Source organism: Xiphias gladius, chromosome 23, assembly GCF_016859285.1.
Source record: "Xiphias gladius isolate SHS-SW01 ecotype Sanya breed wild chromosome 23, ASM1685928v1, whole genome shotgun sequence".
Classification (NCBI taxonomy): Eukaryota; Metazoa; Chordata; class Actinopteri; order Istiophoriformes; family Xiphiidae; genus Xiphias; species Xiphias gladius.
In genome coordinates this window covers 30,110,878-30,131,129 of record NC_053422.1, presented here as the reverse complement: position 1 = coordinate 30,131,129, position 20,252 = coordinate 30,110,878, and positions in this window count along the sequence as shown.

Sequence of the window (20,252 nt, the reverse complement as noted above, 5' to 3'; positions counted from 1 at the left end):
GGCAAGAAGGTAAGATGAGAGTGATAGCTTATGGCTGTCGCAACCTCAGTCAGTCAGAGAAGAACTACCACCTCCACTCCAGGAAGTTGGAATTCTTGGTTCTGAAGTGGGCTCTTTGTGAGCGCTTCTGTGACTACTTGTTCCATGCCTCATCATTCATGGTGTAATACTGACAGCAACCCATTGACATATGTTTTCATCTCCGTGAAGCTCAACGCCTTGGGACACAGATTGGCAGATTACAACTTCACAATACAGTATTGCCCTGGAAAGAGCAACACAGATGCGGATGGACTGTCTCGTAGGCCATCAGACATGGGGAGCTACATGGAAGAGTGCAATGACGAGGTATGCCAGGATGTCATAAGTGCTTCACTGGAAGGTGTGGCTTTGGAGAGAGAAAGTCCCTGCCAAGAAGCTGGAGGGGTGCCTTAGACCTGGTGAAGGACAGCAGAAGCAGCAACCCTGGCCAGCCATTCACAACTGCACAGATCTACAAAGCCCGGGAGGAAGACAGTGTCATTAGCAGGGTCTTTTGGTACAAGAGAGAACAAATGACCAAACAGTGGTGCTGAAAATTGAGCATCCTGTGGTGGCCATTCTGTTGAAACTGTGATTGAAATTCTTCATTGAAAAAGATGGAATATTACGGCCAAAGACCTCCAGAGGAGAACAGCTTCTCCTACTTAGAACTTACCACTCCTTGGTCTTCAAAGAGCTGCACCAGGGACATGGACCACCTGGGGGGTGAAAAAAAGCTCAGTCTTACTAGGCAGAGGTTCTACTGGCCACAAATGCAGAAGGACGTTGAAAAACCTTGCCACCAATGTATGCGAATACCTGAAGAAAAAGAAACCTAACTAACAGACTCAGTTTTTGGTGACCTAAACTTTTTTTTTATCTTGGGCAGTTTACTGCTGACCCTTGTACCATTTAAGGTTATTCACTGGACTTTAACGGCTGAATTTTAATAAAAAATGGAAAAATGTCCAATAATTTTGACCAGTAGTATACTTTAAAATAGTACTCGAGTACTGTGTACTCAGTTGTATTCCACCACTGCTCACCCCTCTCAGCAGCCCATCTAGGCAGCCATTCTGAGTAGACCTCGGATGAACCTGATGTATGGTACTGTATCTGCTCAGCACCAAACAGCAGACTATTGACATCCAAGTCGTGCAGAAATCAAAGTCAAAAGACCCAGATATTTTCTTAGGCTGGGAGGAGACAAAAGCATCTAAAAGTGGTGGGTATTGGACTTTGAATTGACAAACAGGGACATGACTCCATCAAGTGAATGATAACGAATGAAACATATCTCACAGCATATTCTGCTTGGAAAGCACAATAGAAAATTTTGCAGAGAATGGGTGGAAATGATAATAATATAAATAATACTAGATATCCACTGTCACAGGCAAGTAAAAACAGGATCAGAGAGGGAAAGAGATCTAGGAGTGTATCTCACCACAGACCGGGGGTAAATTGAAGATTCTCAGCCATCCAGGTCATGGTATTCTGTAAGTGCCATGCAAAGGCAACTGGATTTGCTTGAAGTTTTTGAAGATGTTTCGGCTCTCATCCGAAAGGCTTACATTACATTAACATTACCATAATAACACTGCCACATTAATATCAAGCTAACTGCAAGGCTTTAAGGGCCACAACCGCTGAGAAACTAAATCTGGTTATTGGCAGTTCTATTTTGTAAAACGTGGAGTTAGCGACACCAGCGACCATAATCAAATGTATGCCTCGTGCTCAGAGGAGGTGACATTGAATACTATTTGAAACTGCTGGCTAAGGATAAACGTAAATACAGTAAGATTGTTATTCACGTACTAACAACACCCAGTTACACCAATTATGTCGGACTTTGTAGTTTTCTCTAGGCCCCTGCTTAATCTGACCAGCGATGACATATATAGCCGCATTTCATCATTCAACTGCTAGCTATCGAGGTGGTGTCCAGCAAACGACTTTGTAGATAATTGGCGGACTTTAGGAAACATGGCATACATCCCACGTTGGATGGAACTGCTCTCATCTGACTGAGTTTATTAGTAGACAAAAACCATGACAACAGAGAGTTGAGATGAGGAGGCAGAGATGTAGTCTTACACGCTTTTCTGTGCTTCCGTTACAGCTGTGACCCACCCAAACCCCACAGAGACTATGTCTGCCCCCTGACCACCTAAATTAATTAATTCAAAAATTAACAGAAGAGGAAGGTTTACACAAAAACCTAATAAAAATTAAGACCATCGCTACTGAAGTAAAACAAAATAGGAGAATTATATTGTGGACTCTTAAACATCAGAGCGGTCTCATTTAAAGCTGTATTAGTAAACGATCTAATTTCAATTCATCATAATGAATTATTTAGTGTTACTGAAACCTGGCTCTGTCATGATGAATGTTACCTCATGTTACTCCTCATATTAATAATTACATTCCCCGAGGCACTGCAGCCATTTTTTGTTCTTAGTCTGTCACATCCAACCTGAAAAACATTAAAGCCTATTTTATGTTATAGTATACTGTGTTCCTGGACTGTACTCTGAAATTTTATCTGAATTCTCAGAGTTTTTATAAAGTTTAGTCCTTAGTACAGATAAAGTAATTATAGTAGGCGATTTCAATATTCATGTGGATGTTGATAATGTGGCGTTAGCATTTATCTGCGCTATTAGACTCATTTGGCTTCACTCAGGGTGTAAATAAACCCACTCCCTGTTTTAACCACAGCTTCAACCTTGTTCTGACTTATGGCATTGAAATTGAACATTTAATAATCTTTCCACAGAATCCTCTTTTATCAGACCATTGTTCGGTACCTTTTGAAATCCTATTACTGGACTACACACCATTTGGTAAAAATGTCTTTACTAGATTTATATCTAATAGTGCTGTAGCTAAATTTAAGGAAGTGATTCCTTCAGCACTTAATTCACTGCCATGTAACAATATAACAGAGGACTCCTATACTAACTTTAGTCCCTCCCAAATTGATCATCTTGTTGATGGAGCAGCAGGCTCAATGAGCATGACTCTTGACTCTATTGCGCCTCTAAAAAAAAAAGCTAATAAAACAACAGAGGTTAGCTCTATGGTTTAACTCCCAAACCCGCATTTTAAAGCAAACAATGCAAAAACTTGAAAGGAAATGGCATTCTACTATGCTAAAACTGGTCTCTTAGACGGAAGTTTTACACATGGCTTTTATTAACAGGCTATAAACATCTTCTAAAAAAACCTACTCTTGATTGAGATGTTTTAGCCAAATATAGACCCATATCTATTCCCTTTCTAAGATCCTTGAGAAAGATGTAGCCAACCAGTTGTGTGACTTTATACATAACAATAGTTTATTTGAAGAATTTCACTCAGGATTCAGAGTGCAATATAGCACAAAGATAGCACCGTTGAAAGTTACAAATGAACTTCTAATTGCATCGGACAAAGGACTTGTCTCCGTACTTGTCTTGTTAGATCTTAGGGCTGCATTAGACACTATTGACCATCACATCCTCTTACACAGACTGGCACTTTAAGTCCTTTTAATCAGATTGATTTCAGTTTCTGCACGTTAACAATAAATCCTCCATATACTCAAAAGTTAGTCACGGAGTTCAACAAGGTTCTAGGCTTATAACCTTCCTTTTTGATAAAGATTATAGGTATCCATGTGCATATTACAACTAGAAGGGGTTCATCAGCCACCAACAAGACAAGGCAGACCAATACAAAGAGGAAGTATGCAACACCAAGGAGGATGGAGACCTGAAGAAGTATCTCTACAAGTGACACTTATACATGTTCTCTCATCTAAGTCACACGCTACCTGAGTCATGGCTGAAGTGACTCCATTCGGTCAAGCCCCTGACAGAATGGAGTTCCCCAAGCATGACACATACAGGCTACATACACACTAGTGTATATTCTCATGATGGAGATAATGGATCCATATCACTGTGCCTCAGAAGTGCTATAACCTCTCCACAGTGCTGACCCTTTACACTGTGCAAAACACCTGGGTTGAAGAAGAGCACCAGAAGATCACTACATTTGCGTTATATATCTGTTTTATGTTATGATTATTTATCTTTAATGCTTATGCACCATGTCTGGTCCCTTAAAATTGTACCATTGTTTATTTTATTAAAGGTTTGATCCAGTTTATTCAATTGTCAGCTTACTGGATACTATGTTGGCAAAAAAAACAGCGTTTAGCAATTTTACATTGAGAGGTAACATAGGAAAAGATGTTCCCAGTTGACCATAGCCCTACACAGTTTCATTATCTTTGTTTGTCACTGTTGTGATTGTAACTGACCTCACAGAATATTTATCAGTCTGGATTTGTTGATCATTTAAGGATACTTTGAAGGGACAGGATCACAGGGTGGCAAAACAGGGAGAGGATGTTTTCCACCCTGTGGTCATTATTGTTGTTAGACTTCGAACAGTGCAATAGTCATCGTCTTGATGATCGCAGTAGCCATTAGGCAGCGGCTTGCTGTCTGGCCTGATGGACTCTGACAACAGGGAGTACGCGCAGTATGAGAGTGCAACTTATAAAGGGGGTAAAATGTGGGAAATATTTACTCAATATCCACTCAATCATGATAACTTAATCATGTTTCATAATTATTGTAATAATTTATGTTTGCAATTCTAGAATTTATAGTTTGTGATACATGTGTTTCTGAAACATAACGGTGTCTGAGACACTGTATGGAGTCAGGGGGTGGAATGTGCATTTGGCCCAATTCTAATGTTATAAGGACTGAAGGATGAGGACACCATTACTTCTGGGAAATGATGTAAGTTGGTGGAAAATAAAGAAACAATGGTGTATAGGAAGATAACATGTAAAGCTTAGGGAAGTGGTCAGAGTTTAAGCTCCACACTAGAAAGAGTTGCAAATATAGCATAAGAGAATGTGCTTTCAGAGGGTTGCTGCAGTTGCTCCCTGGACCAGCTCAGTTTATTATATCCTGTTCTGAGTGTGCACAATAAATGTACCACATCAGACTCAGTTCCTTGATAGATTATTGAACAGTGTGGAAGGAAACCTGAGCCCATCTGGCCCAAGTGAGGTTCTTTCCTCCAATATCAGGTCACAGGATATTTTACCATCAGCCACACTGAGCCTGGCAGAACTGATTTCAGGTACTATGTTCCAACTGAATGGAACAAGAAGCATTTCATATCCATCTGTAATTACTTTTCGTAACGTAGAACTAGTGTAACTGCATGTGAATTTTATGTGTATGTCCATATTTAAACTGTACATGCTTATTCTTGTACACTGGTTTCTCTAGAAAAGAGATCATGATCTCAATGAAACTACCAGTTTAAATAAGGGATTGTGTGTCCCTCTCCTCCCACCTCTGTACCATGTGTTCTTTGTCAGATACCAAAATACCACACAATGCTACTTGTGCTGGTTGTTATGCCCTGAGGATCTACATGTGATGCAAATGTCGATTAGTCAAGCATGTTTCTCAGTAGAGAAGACCACACTGACTCACTGGAAATTGATAAAAACAAAATTGTTTCAATAAGCCCCACTGGTTTAGAGATAATTTGATACAGAGATAATAAAGATAGTTTGGAGAAGCAGTTAAAGCTGTTAAGAGATGAAGAGTATTTTTCATGTCAGCTCTGTTTTCTCAGTTTTTTAAAGCTGTTTTTTTTTTTTGGTACCTTGTCTGCAGTTTGACACAATATGAAAGATTTGTCATGTGTAACGTAATTGCTTTGTTGTGTACCATGATGAACTGTTGGCTGCTTTGTCTGTGAGCCTGGTGATGACTTGTTCTAAGGTAAAGGGTACTATTCTGCACTCTGCTTTTGGTAGGGTGCTGGCCTTGAGGCACTCACATTTGTAGCAGGATTGGGCCAGTAGGTCTCCACCTTGACACTCTCCATAACCCCCTCCCATGATTGTACCACTTTGTGTATGTTTCAAGTATTGTTTTTCTCATTAACTAGAAAAGACAGAAATGCATATGCATGGTCTAAATTACGCTAAACTGCAGTAAACATTTATGAAACGTATTGTATATGTACTGTATGCACTACCACCTGGGCTATACATGTGGGCTGCCATGCTTAAGTAATGGTGAGCCATAGGGGCCCACCTGCTAAATTTGACAAGGGTTACTGTTTGGAACCTAGTTTAGAGGGAAAAAACAGAGAGAGAGAATGAGAAAATCTATCAATGAATTCTAAGGAAAACTATGCTTTCTGACATTTCATCCATGAACCCAGATTATCAAGATTTTCTAGGCCGGCCAGTGACACAATTTCACCTAAAAAGCTTGGGGGAAAGTGTTGTTCAGGGTTGATGTCAGAGCAATTCTTGGTAAATGGTTACCCACGTCACAACTACTATGGGGTTTTCTCCCGGTGGGGCAACTAGTACTTCAAATGTGTACGCACATGATCTGTTATTGCCTCTGTCCCTCTTTCCCTTTCTGAACCCTACATGAGCAGTGCACTGACGCACCACATGTCAAATGATATCAGCCCTCCACTGCTGCTCTTTTATGTGCTGTATGTGCAGACTAGATATGGCCAACATTTGTTGATATGAATCACATTGTTGTTTGCAATGTGTCTTTATGCTTGAGTTATTTGTGTGCTGCCCAGCAGCAGCAGAACTAGCACTGAAGAGTGAAAGCCTTCTACTGGAGTAAACACTGTGCCCCATTGAAATGACTAAATTTTAAAATTTCCTTTATTCCAAATTATCTCTTGTCAGTATTAAAATCACACCTCAGACATCTTCAGCTCGCATTGAATTATTTCTTTCTTACACTGCTGCATCATCCACTTCACAGGCCATGAAAAGACCAGAGAATTTAAGGTCTGTGCAGTACTGAAAAGCTAGTGTTAGACTTTGTGCTGGTATAAAAATCCTTCAGACAAATCCTTCAATGGGATATGAATCAATAACCACTTAAGTGCAAAGAAGTCCAGAAGATAAAGAAGAGCATAGTGTATAAGACCGTTTATCTTCTAATAATAAAATACTATTAACAATGTATTTATTAGTTTTCTTTTTTGCTTTTTTTTTGGTCGCCTGATTTTACTTTGTTAATAACATGATTGACTCACAGTTGACCTGACGTTCCAACTATTACTGCTAGCCAAAAAATGAATGAACTAATACTTTCTACTGGTACTTTTGCAAGTTTGATATGAACAAGGTTTACACTGCCTCTTGGAAATAACCATGTACTGCACTCCTCAAGTCCAAAATAACAAAAGCTCTTGGCTTCTTCTGCCTGCTCAGGTTTTATGTATCACCAACTGTCAGCCATATAAATGAAACCATTACAACCTATAATGGTGTTACAAGTCACTTGATTACTGTGTGAAAAGGTTAGGCTTAATGTACCAGTGGAGTCTCTTTGATGGGTTTCAGACGGACTACATGAAACGTGGAGTGAATCCTCCACTAACTGGGAAGTCTTAGTCGGACAGCCCAAGTTAATAACTTTTGAGATGGAGAATGGGCTCGCAAACCTTGAGCCACCTTACATGACTCGACGCTGATGGGGAGGTCCTGGGCAGACAACCAAAGCCTTTGTCTGGGACCATAAGACTGTGCAGCAATACGCCGGCAGTCCGCCAATATCGTGTACTAAGCAGAGGTTCTGAGGAACCACTGACGGGTGCACTTCCAAAACCTGGTGACAGAGATGGATGAGAGCTTGGGCAGAAGGAACCCCTACTTCAGTGTTGTGATCGTATTTGGCCCAGGTGAGATAATTGCACTAGGTGGATGGGTTTTGTGAGGCAAGACAGCAAAGACATGTCTCCATCTCCTTGTTCATTCTCTCGGTTTGCCTGTTAGACTGTGGGTGGTAACCTGAAGCTAGACTGACAGTGGCTCCTAGGAAAGAACAGAATGCCTTCCAGAACTGTGAGATGAATTTCGGACCCCGGTCTGACACCACGTCCCTAATGACCGTGTAGACAAAAACACATGACACAAAAGAGCCTCAGCCATTTCCTTGGCTGAGGGAAGCCTCAGCATGGGGATAAAATGCACAATTTTGGTGAAACGGTCTATCACCGTGAGCAAAGTGGTGTTACCTTCTGATGGCAGGAGTCCAGTGATGAAATACCAGGGACATGTCAGACCAGGGCTACTGAGGGACAGGCAACTGGCGCAGGGGACTAGGAGGGGAATGGCAAGGGGTCTTGTTCCGGGCACACACTTGGCAGGCTGCCACGTATTCTCCTACCTCCCGCTCCATGCCTGCCTGCCACCAGAAGCACCGCTTGACGACAAACACGGCTCGCTTGATTCAGGGATGGAAGGAGAAAAGTGAGGTATTGCCCCCCCTGGATAACCTGAGAACAGAGAGGTAGAGGAACAAACAACCAGCCCAGCTGGGGAAAATGAAGGACGAATTATTCCTGCTTCCAGTGAGGCTGAAAAAATTTCTGAAGCTGACACAGTATAGACTTCTTCTGGGAGGCTAGGTACCAGGGAGCAGATTAAAGGCAGTCATACTTGCGATGAGGAGGCAGGGAAGTAGCTCTAAATTTGTTGAAAACCTCTTTAAGGTTGTGATAGCAGGTTGGAACCTTAGAGAGGTCTGGGAAGTCCAAATTTTTCCAGCATGGTGTGGGAAATAGGGGGAATGGGTGCCTCTGTTCGCGAATCAGGTGGTGGAACAGTTTTCTGGGAGCGACGGGGAGAGAGACAGGTAGACTCACAATTTCGCCAGAGGACCAGCTGATTTGAGGGTTGTGTTTTTGGAATCAGGGGAGTCGTTGAGTCGAATGGGAAGGTTAACTTGATTTGTGTAAGGAAATGAGAAAGGAAAGCAGGAAAAGTTGCACCCTCCTCTTCACTGGTGAGCCTGGTCTTTTAATGGACACTCCACCATGAAGTGTCCCTGCTGAGATCAATAGATACATCTTCCCTCTCAAAGTCAGTGCCATCGCTCCTCTGGTGTGAGTGTGACGTATCGAAACTGCATGGGTTCCTCTGGGACAGCAGGTGGCCTTAGGGAGGAGGAACTGGGTGTGTGAGAAGGCAGGGAGCATCGAGGAGGGAGTCTACTGCCTGAGAGGTGCACCTTCTGGACAGGCAGAGTAATGGCCTGTCGGTTCCTCTCCTTTTCTCTCTTACATAGGCGATTGTCTATCTTGGTGGAAAGAGCAATGAAGAATTCCAGGTCAGAGGGGCGTTCTAGGGATACCAAATAGTCTTTGACCGCATCTGAGAGTGCATGATGAAACGTGTCGAGCAGGGAAGGAGTTTTCCAAACACAATCCGCAACCAGGATGTGGAAATCAGTGGCGTAGTTGGAGACCTGTCATGTGATGGCTCTGGTGGCATGTGGACCCTGAGTAGTGTGGTTAAAATATCTTGCAGAGCGTGATTGGATACGAGATTGGAACACTTGTTACAAGGAACAAAGGTGGAGTGGCACAGAGGGAAGGGAGCACAGAGACCAAATACAGGAGAGGGGGACACAATGAGTCACAAGTGCAACACATAGGGCAAGCCAGACAATCACAGCAGTGGGAAGCACATAAAAGGCAGCAAATGAAATTTGCAAAACAAGAGAGAGGGTAGGGTGACACCAAAATAAATCAGGAAATATAAAATATGGCAAAAAAAGAAAACATGACCTCGGTAGCAGTATGAGACGTGACATGGATAAGTTGTAATCAAGGGATTGTTTTGTTTGGCCCATAAACAGAGAATTGCAATAGTCCAGCCCGCTCATAACAAATGAATGCATGACCTTCTCTGAGTTAGACTGGAGAGAAAGCCTCTGATTCTTGAAATAGTCCTTAGTTGGAAAAAGGCAACCTTGATCATGCTGTTGATATGGTCCTTGAAACTGAGTTTGCTGTCCATGATTACACCTAGGTTTTTAATCTGTTCACTAGTTTTGAGTGATCTGGACTCCATTCACACAGACCAGCTGTCTCTGGTCATTTGTACCCATGTATAAGTTAAAAAGAAGAGGGTCCAGGATGGAACCCTGTGGGACCCCACACATTAGTTCATATTTGTTGGAGTGGAAATGTTCAAGTGTAACAATAAAATTTCGATTATGCAGGTAGGATTCAAACCAATGGAGAAAAGTACCCACCCAGTTTCTTAACCTTTCCAGCAGTATCCCATGATCCACTGTCATGAATGCTTAGGTCTAAGAGTATTGGGACTGAAGTTTTTTTATGTCACCATTGATCCTCATGTCATTAACAACTTTTAAAAGGGCAGTTTCTGTGCTATGCCATGCAGAAGCCAGACTGGAATTTATCATAGATATTATTGTCCGTACAATAGCAGTTCAGTTGCTGATATACAACCTTCTTGATAATTATACTCAGGAAGATGAGGTTGGACATTGGCCTGCAGTTGCTAAGTGAATTTGGTTCTAGGTTCTTCTTTTTTAGAAGTGGTCTAATAGCAGCAGTTTTCATGCAATGGGGAAAGATACCAGTCTCGAGAAGAACAGTTAATTAAAGACAAAATGTCAGCTGTTAATAAGTTAAAAACAGATTTAAAAAAGAACGCTGGGGGCTGATAGAGGACTCAAGTCAATTTATAGAATCAGTAAGATAATTGGAGAAATGCATGAGACAGTCAACATGCAATGGTGGAGGTATGTCTTGGCAACCAGTAAAATTCGAAGTTGCGATATTGCATTTTATTTAAAAAATTTTGTCATTGAAAAATAATGCAAATTCATTGCAGTTGAGAAGGTATCAGTGGAAATAACAGGGGAGGGGCTAATGAGTGTATCAGTGGTTATATTATATAAATAAATAACTACTTTGGTGTAGTCAATGCAGATATTTATATCCTTCATAAAATCAAAGTTGTATTTTGGTGTTCAGTACATTATCAGAAGCAGGACTGACATGTCACCCTTTAGATTGATAGCAAAATATATTCAAACCTCAGAAAAAATGGCTGCTACTTCCCCTACTTGTTTTCCTTGCCTTGCAGTGTGGAGAAAGTTATGATTGAGGCGAAGATGCCCCATGAAGCATGAAGAGATTTTTTGCATTTGGCCATGTTTCAATGATAAAAAGAGGATCAAGGTCCTCAGGGTAAGAGTATCCGTGATGTCTGCAATCCCCGTTGGTTAGCTAGCTCCTGTGCTAAAACAAGCCCGTGTTAGCTGCAGGCTGTCCTGGCTGGGAAAGTTAAGATTTAAAACTTAAGATCCCAACAACTAATGACTAAGATCTGTTAGCCCTGTTAAAACATAGATCTAAAACAACCTAGAGCTCAAAGTGTAGGGTAAAATTATAGCTTAATGCTGGGTAAAAATGTCTATTTGTGACAGACCTTTCTAGTGTACAAACAAAATGCTGACGCAGGCTCCGGTAATAAAATATAACTTGGACACTTCTCCTCATTCTTCCTTTTCCTCCTTTATTGTTGAATATAAAAACGAAAGCGAAACAAACAGGATTCAGCAAGGGCAAAGAGTAAATGATATATTCAGTTATAAGTATAGAGAGTTTTCTGGCATGGGTGCTTTTGACCTTTTTATATATATTTGTTAAGTAGAGAAAATTCATTTTTTAGTCGGTTCATCTATAGTATTCTTTTATGATAAGGGTAATGTTAACTATTGTTAACTAGAAATTCAATGTCAATTCAAGATTACTTCCAACCAGATAGATTTGAAAGAGAAGAAATCAATATTTATGGATTTGGAGCTCAGCCAATCATTCAAGGATTTCCATAAGTTTTGGATCGTGTCACAAGCATAAAATAGGTACTCTCTTGTTTCTACATTTACGTGGGTCTGCCATGGTGAAACTACCATTGTGTGTCACTTTAAATGTTGCAAGAAATAATTTTATAACTATAAAGAGTACGGTCTAGACCTGCTTTATATGAAAAGTGCAGAGATAATTTCTGTTATGATTTGGCACTATATAAATAAAACTGAATTGAATTGAATTAGAGGATGGCATTATCCCCTTTCCTTTCATAAAGGATGGTCTAGTGTACCCTATGCTAAAGGAGATAATAAAGGACGCATTGATGTACCTTTCCTTAGCACTTGAGCACATTGTTCACAGTGGAGGCCAGATGTCATATGCAAAATTGTCCTACTTTTAAGACAATTTCCTAAATAACTTTTTGTTACTGAAGAACTATACTGAATACAAATCATAAGCATCATACATACAGCATCATAATGCCCATCTCTAAGGGGTTATGGAGATATTAATACATAAGTTTAACAGACATACAACCTGGAGAACTTAGCTATAAATGGTAATAAATCTGTAATATAAATAAGAATACAAATGGACACATTCCAACAATAAGAAAAGTAATAAAGTAGAGACAATATAGCATTTGTTGGAGCAGAGGAGAGAGACAATCAGAAAGAGGGGGCCTATGAAATGGCCGGGGGAAAGTGTCTGTTGAGTGGCCGTAAAGTTATGTGTTCATATCCATATATTTTGTGTGGTAGTTCCATCCTCAGGTCTGTTGGTCCAAAAGTGAAGTTGGAGTCCCTTTTCTTTTAAATGCTATCTTGAAGGATGATCCATTCTTCTATATGGAGGCTGAAGGAAAGTGACAAAGGTCAACCAAGGGGCGCAGCAGGGTGCACCCTAGTGAAAAAAAATATATAAACAAACTGAACCTATAAAAACTTGTCAAAAGAACACAAAGAGATTCAGAAATCAATAAACAAGAAAAACCTCGGCTAAGGCCATGGCTATAGGGCAGCTACTCCAACCAAAATGGCACAGTCTGGGTTCCCCTACTATAAAGCCCATTGGATGCTTTCACTTCCTGTTTGGCAGTTTGGACACATGACCACCAGGGGTGTATTTCAGAAAGTGGGTTTAGTGAAAACTCAGAGTTTGTTAATCCTGAGTTGAGAAACACAGATGAGTCAGTTACTATGTTAACTTTAAATCTGTGAAGCTAACCTGCTCACTGGCAGCTTTTCTTCAACAAACTCTAGGTTTCTCCCTGTCTCCTCCTGCCAAGACTGAGTTTTCATTTCCTCATTCATATAGTCCATATCAAAGTGCGTGTTGATTTGCAGAAGTTTGGGCAAAGGGAAGTTGATGATCATGTGAATATTTCTGAGTGAGGATGATGTTAGTCTGGTTGAAAAGACTTTAAGGTTTAAAAAAACTGGACTAAGTGCAGTTTAAAAGTGAGTTTTTGAATATAGGCTGCATATATTCCTAACTTGTTTCAACAGCATTTCTCTTTCTATGTTTAAATTTAATACTTGTTGTAATATAACAAAATATATACTGTATAAAATATGCTGTTGAGCAAGATTTTTAAATGTAAAATAGACGTAAAAAAATTTACACTCAGTTTTAACCTCAATGCTTTTTTAACTGCAAATCACCGAAATCATTAGTGCTACTACTGGGTCAGACTCTAGGTTACAATCAAACAGTATGATTCTAGCACTTTATCATCCATTAAGGAAATCCAATTCTGCTGAATAATGAATGAGTGACCTATGCTGAATAAAATGTATTTGTGTTAACTTACTGCCGTATCTCTCCAATTCAGGCTCTTAAACTGCTGCTGGTCTTTTTCACATGTTAATTTTTATAGATACACTAGATTCAAATGAAGGCTCTCCTCTTTATTTACCCATTGCCATGGTGAAGCTTTGTTTACCCATTGCCACTGTGAATCATATTATCGGAGCTCCATTGATGATGTTTTTTTTTTCATTCACCACTCATACACTTAACTCAGAGCGAACATACTCAGAGTTGATTGAACGGGCTCTGATCATCTGATCTGGGACCGATAATTCAGAGTTTCCATGTCAGGATTAGTCAGCAAAGAGTTAAAGGTCAGATTCAGAGTTTGTTAAACCTGCTCTCTGGAACAGGCCCCAGCTAATGTGAGTTCATGCAAACTAACATTCCAATGACTGATACTGAATATAACAAATAAATGAATTAGGACTGAATGTATTAATAAATGAAGTGAATGTAGGTGTGACAAAAGAATATGTGGTTATTTCATTATTATGTGGCTGACATAGGCTGGCGTTAGTAAAATATTAAGGAGTTCATGATAAGAACATTCAGAGTTTATAGACCCAAAAAGGTCTCCCTTCCTGCCTTCCCACAATTAAATCATCACATGGAAAGGAAACAGGATGAGGATCCTTCTCCAAAAAAACAGACCAACTTTTAGAACTACAGAAAGATGTATGACCAGCCCATGGGTCAAAAGGACACAAGGCAAGTGGGATTAAACAAGCAAAATCTACACAGAGTGAAACGAAGTTCATCCCACCACAATAGTACTCATCTATAATTAATATTTACTTGTTACTTCCTCAAAGAAGACAACATGAAGAAAAAAATAATTATAATTATCATTAAGGTGTGAGCCCTTTTACACACAATGGACCCACTGGACTGACACGCAATCATGCATACTTCCCCCTTCTCTCTCCTTCTCTCTCCCTCATTTTTAAAAGATACCTACCATAAATCAAAGGTCAGAATTCTGAAGCAATGCAATGGGAGATTTCACCCTTCCAGCACGTCTGACTATTCTGTAGCCCAAGTAAAAGTACTCAGTAAACGTTTCATGAAATGTAGTTCAATTCCCAGATTTCTATCTTATAGAATGGCCGAAATGTGAAATTTAAAGTTTAAAGCAATATCTCTCACAGTATGTGACCATACTGTGAGCATCCTCCATTCAAGGTAACAGGCATATAACATTCACAATGGTGTCTGATTATTGCTCAAAGGACTGTTGTGTAATCTCCATTCATTTATTATGAGTGTGAGGAACCATTATGTTCTGTTATTTAGGCAGTTAACCACTTGCAGTATTATGAAGTTAGAATAATGTACTGATGTGAAATCCACATTTGTATTGTTCCTTTCTGTCATTAATAGTGCCGTTAGGGTTACATATAGTTTACTTAATGTTTCTATGGGTCATCGTTGAAGGCATATGTGTGATATTTGCAAGTAAACTCCAGATTAAACAATAGGTTCTATAGAAAATGATTCGCTTCTCCTGTTGAAAGAAAGCGAGAAGTTAAGTACTACCCATAATACATGCGCCAAGCTTTCAGGAAAAAAAACAGCCAGATTTCTTTGTGCCTTGCTTTTGCCATTTGTGTCATTTTACACTCGTTTTTCCTTTATGGGCTGCCTTTCTGTAGTTTTTGTCCCTTTGTCTTTTGTTCTTTTGCCACATGTTTTCTGAGTAAGTTTCTGTTACTGCGCTCCACCTGTATCTCCTCTATTTTGTAAGTCAAGTAACCAACAAATTAAATCAGAAGAGTAGAAGTGTCTTAGAATATTTTTTTATAACTTTTTAATTATTACCACATTTTGGCTTTCAAACTGTTTGAAGGTTTTGTGTCGTTTGGCCAACACCAATCCCTTCTAAAGTTACCTAGCAAAACTTAAGTACAGTCATTTGAAGCAATGCTTTTATTCCACCATCAACCTGTCAGAGAATAGACGCCTGCTGCATGCCTGCCAGACCGCCTACTGAGAACAATCAACAGTGGTGCCAAAGGAGAGATGGTTAATGGCAAACTTCCAAAACTGAAATTACTGAGAGACACAGGCCAGAACCTGTTGCCTAGCTAACCCACGACGCCTCCAAGAGGATCCACCCGGAGTTCACTGTAAAGGTTAAGGACCGTAACCACCAGCCGAAAATCTCCAGACGGCCAACTGAATTTAGGCAAAACCATCTTTTATTCTTCAGTTTGTGACTGGGTTGCTGTCGAGATAAGATCTTTTAGTCTTTACATTTTATCCCAGGATCCATTAGTAACATAGTCATACAATAATACAATACTTAGCCTAAACATATTCTCTCCCACTATTTACGAATTTATCACTTTTTTCATTTTATCAACTACTGATTAACATTGTTCTTTTGCTTCACATTGCATCTTGATTATCAGCCATTTCATTTATCCTGTGTTACTAGATAATCAATAAATTTTCTTTTATTTGGACCCAGTTGTTGCCTGTGTGTTCTTTTGAATTAAAGACCAGCGGTCAGCGTGTACAGAGTCACAAGGAATAAAATGAGAACCATGCACTTGAGTTGTCATAAAAGCAAAAAAAAAAAAGAAAAATGCCGTCAGAGTGAATGCGCAAGTGGGCTGTCTCTGGGAGGTCAGCTGTGGACTGCCTACATGCCTTAAGGTAAGAATCTCTTACAGTAGCAATATGATAACCTTATTTTGCTTATATAGATGATATGTCAAGCTTGGGACTGTTAATTAGCCTGATAAGGTTGAGTTGTTTTGATTTACCAAATGCTAGCCATAACGTTAGGTGTTAATTTTATTTCCATGGAGTCTTACGTTAACCTGCATACTTGTTATTCCAAATTTCCCTTGTATAACATTACTGATGTTACAGTTCTGCGACTGCTCATTTAACATTACTAACATTACCATTTTGCCGACAATTACAACATAAGTTGAGCTCCTCAGCCAAAGTGCCAAATTAAAATAAATGTTAGCCCCTGAGCGTTCCATTTTCTTTATGCTATGATAATAGTAGCAAGGCTAATACTGTCATAACCATGACATAATTAAACAATTTGCTTTTCGATTTGTTTCGGATCCATGAGACAATGGTGTAGACGTTTAGCTAAAATGATCTATGTTACTAATGATGTAGTTAAACAGAACCCTTGTTACAGTAGCTTAATTATGTCGCTTGAGAAAGGGGCAAATGCCAAGCTCACTGAAAACAACAGAAGCTGAATTGAAATCTAAGCCCTGTCCTTTAACTGACCAAACAGCTGTTGCAATAGCTGTAAAGAGCAAAAGCTACATTAACATTGTTTGCAGCGATACTGGCTTTAACTCCTCATCCTCCCTCTCCTCCTCCTCAAACATTTCTCTCACGCACTGAGCTGTCTAGTGGGACCGCAGACAAATGGAAGTCTGGGTCTGAATCTTCTAAGTCATTGTCATTGTTGTTTTCATCCATGTATCTGCCTTACTCTGTGTCAATGTCACTTCCCAGGTTGTCTGAAGTGCAACTTTAAAAACTTTTTATCAGGCTAAGACCGCTGAAAAACAACAAAATACATTTCCTCCAATGCATTTTGCCTTCCCCACATGTATTTCTGCGAATCGCGATGCATTTCATCAGTCATGTGTCTCGAGAAAGATGACATCATATAAAACAGACAGACGTCACTTTCGGCTCTAAAGGGAGAAGCACGCAAATGTGACACCATGTCTTAAAGGGATGTAAGTGCAAAGCTTGCACCCATTCTTAATAGGTTAATCAGCCCTAGACCTAAAATTTGTTATAACTAAGTGCCATTGCACCAATCTAGAAGAATTTCTTCTAGGCTGGAAAAATGTCCCCTGTAATGCCAGAATCACCTGTTATTCATCATTTATAGAAAAAAATAAGAACAAACCCAGGAATCTTTTCAGCACTGTAAGCCAGGCTGACAGAGTCAAAGCTCTACCGAGTCATATATTCCTTTAACTCTCATTAATAATGACTTCATGAGCTTTTTTAATGATTAAATTCTAACTATTAGACAAGAAATCCTTCGCCTCCTTCCCACAATCGACTGCAAAACCCGATTTATATTTAGACCGCTTCTCTCCTATAGTTCTCTCTGACCTAAGTTCAACAGTTTCTTCAAAACAATCAGCTTGTCTTTTAGACCCTATTCCAACAAGGGTGTTCAAGGTTACTTAAACTTAATTAATACTTCCATATTAGATGTGATAAATTTATCTTTAACAGGGTATGTACAGCAGGCATTTAAGGTTGCAGTAATTAAACCTCTACTCAAAAACCCAACTCTTGATCCAGATGTTTTACCAACTATAGTCCCCTTTATTTCCTTGAAAAAGCTGTTGCAAACACAACTTTTGGATGGCATTACCTTGGCCTCCAGGTCTACTGTAAGGATCCTTGGGGCAATTTTTGACCATGGCATGTCCTTTCCCTCACACATAAAACAACTCTCTAGGACAGCCTTCTTCCATCTGCGCAATTTTAGCTTCACTGTATTGGCTCCCTGTAAAATTCAGAAGAGAATTTAAAATTCTCCTCCTCAGCTACAGAGCCCTTAAAGGTCAAGCACCATCATATCTTGAAGAGCTCATAGTACCCTATTACCCCTATAGTACACTCCACTCTCAAAATGCAGGCTTACTTGTGGTTCTTAGAGTTTCCAAGAATAGAATGGGAAGCAGAGCCTGCAGCCGTCAGGCTCCTCCCCTGTGGGGCCAGCTCCCAGTTTGGGAGGCAGACACCCTCTCTGCATTGAAGATTAGGCTTAAAACTTTATTCTTTGATAAAACTTATAGTAAGGGCTGGCTAAGGCAAGCCAGGATCTCTCTCTCCCTCTCACCCCATGTATATAATCACACTGCATGTCATTAACTTTGTGTCTTCTCTTTCCCACAGTTTTTGCTTTTGCTCTCTGTCCAATTTCTCCCTGTCCTCATTGTGCAGGTATCTCTGGCTCTGGAGCTGCAGAATCCAGATCTGCCACTACTACTCAACTCATCATTACCATTATTAATTTTTTTATTGTTATTGTTAGTAATTGGTGCTGCTATTATTGCTGCTCTTAATATTAAAAACAATATTAAACCTATAAGTATCGCTATTATTATTACCATTATAACAACCATTCTGACAGTGCTTGAATACAGCAGTACGGCTGTTCCTGGCCTTTCTCCTTTCTCCTCTTTCCCCCAATTTCACTCCACTCATCCCAACTGGATGAGGCAGACGGGTGGCTACCCTGAGTCCGGTTCTCTCTGAGGTTTCTTCCTGTTAAAAGGGAGTTTTTCCTCTCCACTGTCACCAACTGCTTGCTGATGGTGGGAACTGTTGGGCTTCTCTCTATAATATTGTACGGTCTTAACATTACTCTGTAAAGTGCCTTGAGATAATGCATGTTATGATTTGGCGCTCTACAAATGAAATTGAATTTAACTGAACTGAATGAAAATATAGGACACTGAATACACAATTGTTTTGAAAAACAACAAAATATGACAACTAAAATGTTTTGTTGTACAATGAACCTTCAAAATATGAATTATAAAACTCTTTACATTTTACACTTTCTGGTTCCCACACTTCTTATCCACAGTTGTACCAAATCTAATTAGGGCAATAATAAGGGCAATTAGTAACACGTGTCCCTTTGCGTGCAAAACCAAACCCCTCCAAAATGGCCAAAAAAAAGTACTAAAAAAAAGTACTAACTAACACAAAATGAGGATATTTCAATTTGGCACAGAAAATAGAGGATTAGATACATATGTGTCGAAAAACCTATACGAAATGAATCCAAACCTCTCCAAACAACAAAATGAAGCAGTATTGATCACCTGGAGCCTATGGCCTTTTTTTATTTGAGTGGCTTTAAAACTATTTACAATTATGTATATCATCTGTGTGGCATAACTGAAATTCAGTTTTCATTCCTCTGACCCTCTCTGTGAAGCAGAGAGGATGTGGGATTATGCACAGAGGGACATTACCAGACCTGTACTTGAAGATTGTTCACTATTTCTTCTTTGGGGAAGACAACACATTACTTTCTGCTTATTGTTGCCTTGTCCTGACAATCTTTTGAGCTCAGTTACAGGTTCAGGGAAAACATCTATCAGACCTCTCTTCAGCAGCCTCCACCTGTGGCACTAAACAGCACAGCAGATTAAGTAACACTGCAGCACTACCACCAACAAAAGAAATCACACTGGCAAACATCAGTAAGATGAAATAAAATGTGTCCCTCTCCACTTCCATGTTTACACTGTGAGACTGCCTTAAGGTGTGGATTTTGGTATACTGTACATAAATAACGAGCTTCATCTTGTGACTGCACAGCACACTAGTGCTAACAATGCTAACAGCTAGCTTACAGCTACAACACACTAAATACAATATGAAAACGAGGAAAATACAAATGCTAATACTGCACATTATTCTTCCTTTCAAGTAAAAACACACAACAGAGAGGTCGAAAATCGACTAAGAGTATTAGAAACATGATTAATGTCGCAGAGAACTTCTTTTCCTTCCACAAATGCATCCTCCACAAAACAATAGTGCTGGCCAAAAATGAACAAACTAATCTTTTCTACTGGTATTTTGTGAGTTAGATTTGAATCGAGTTTACACTGGTACGTCCATATCCTTGCACTCAACCTTCTTCTACTTACACAGCTTATATGTTATCAAACTATCTA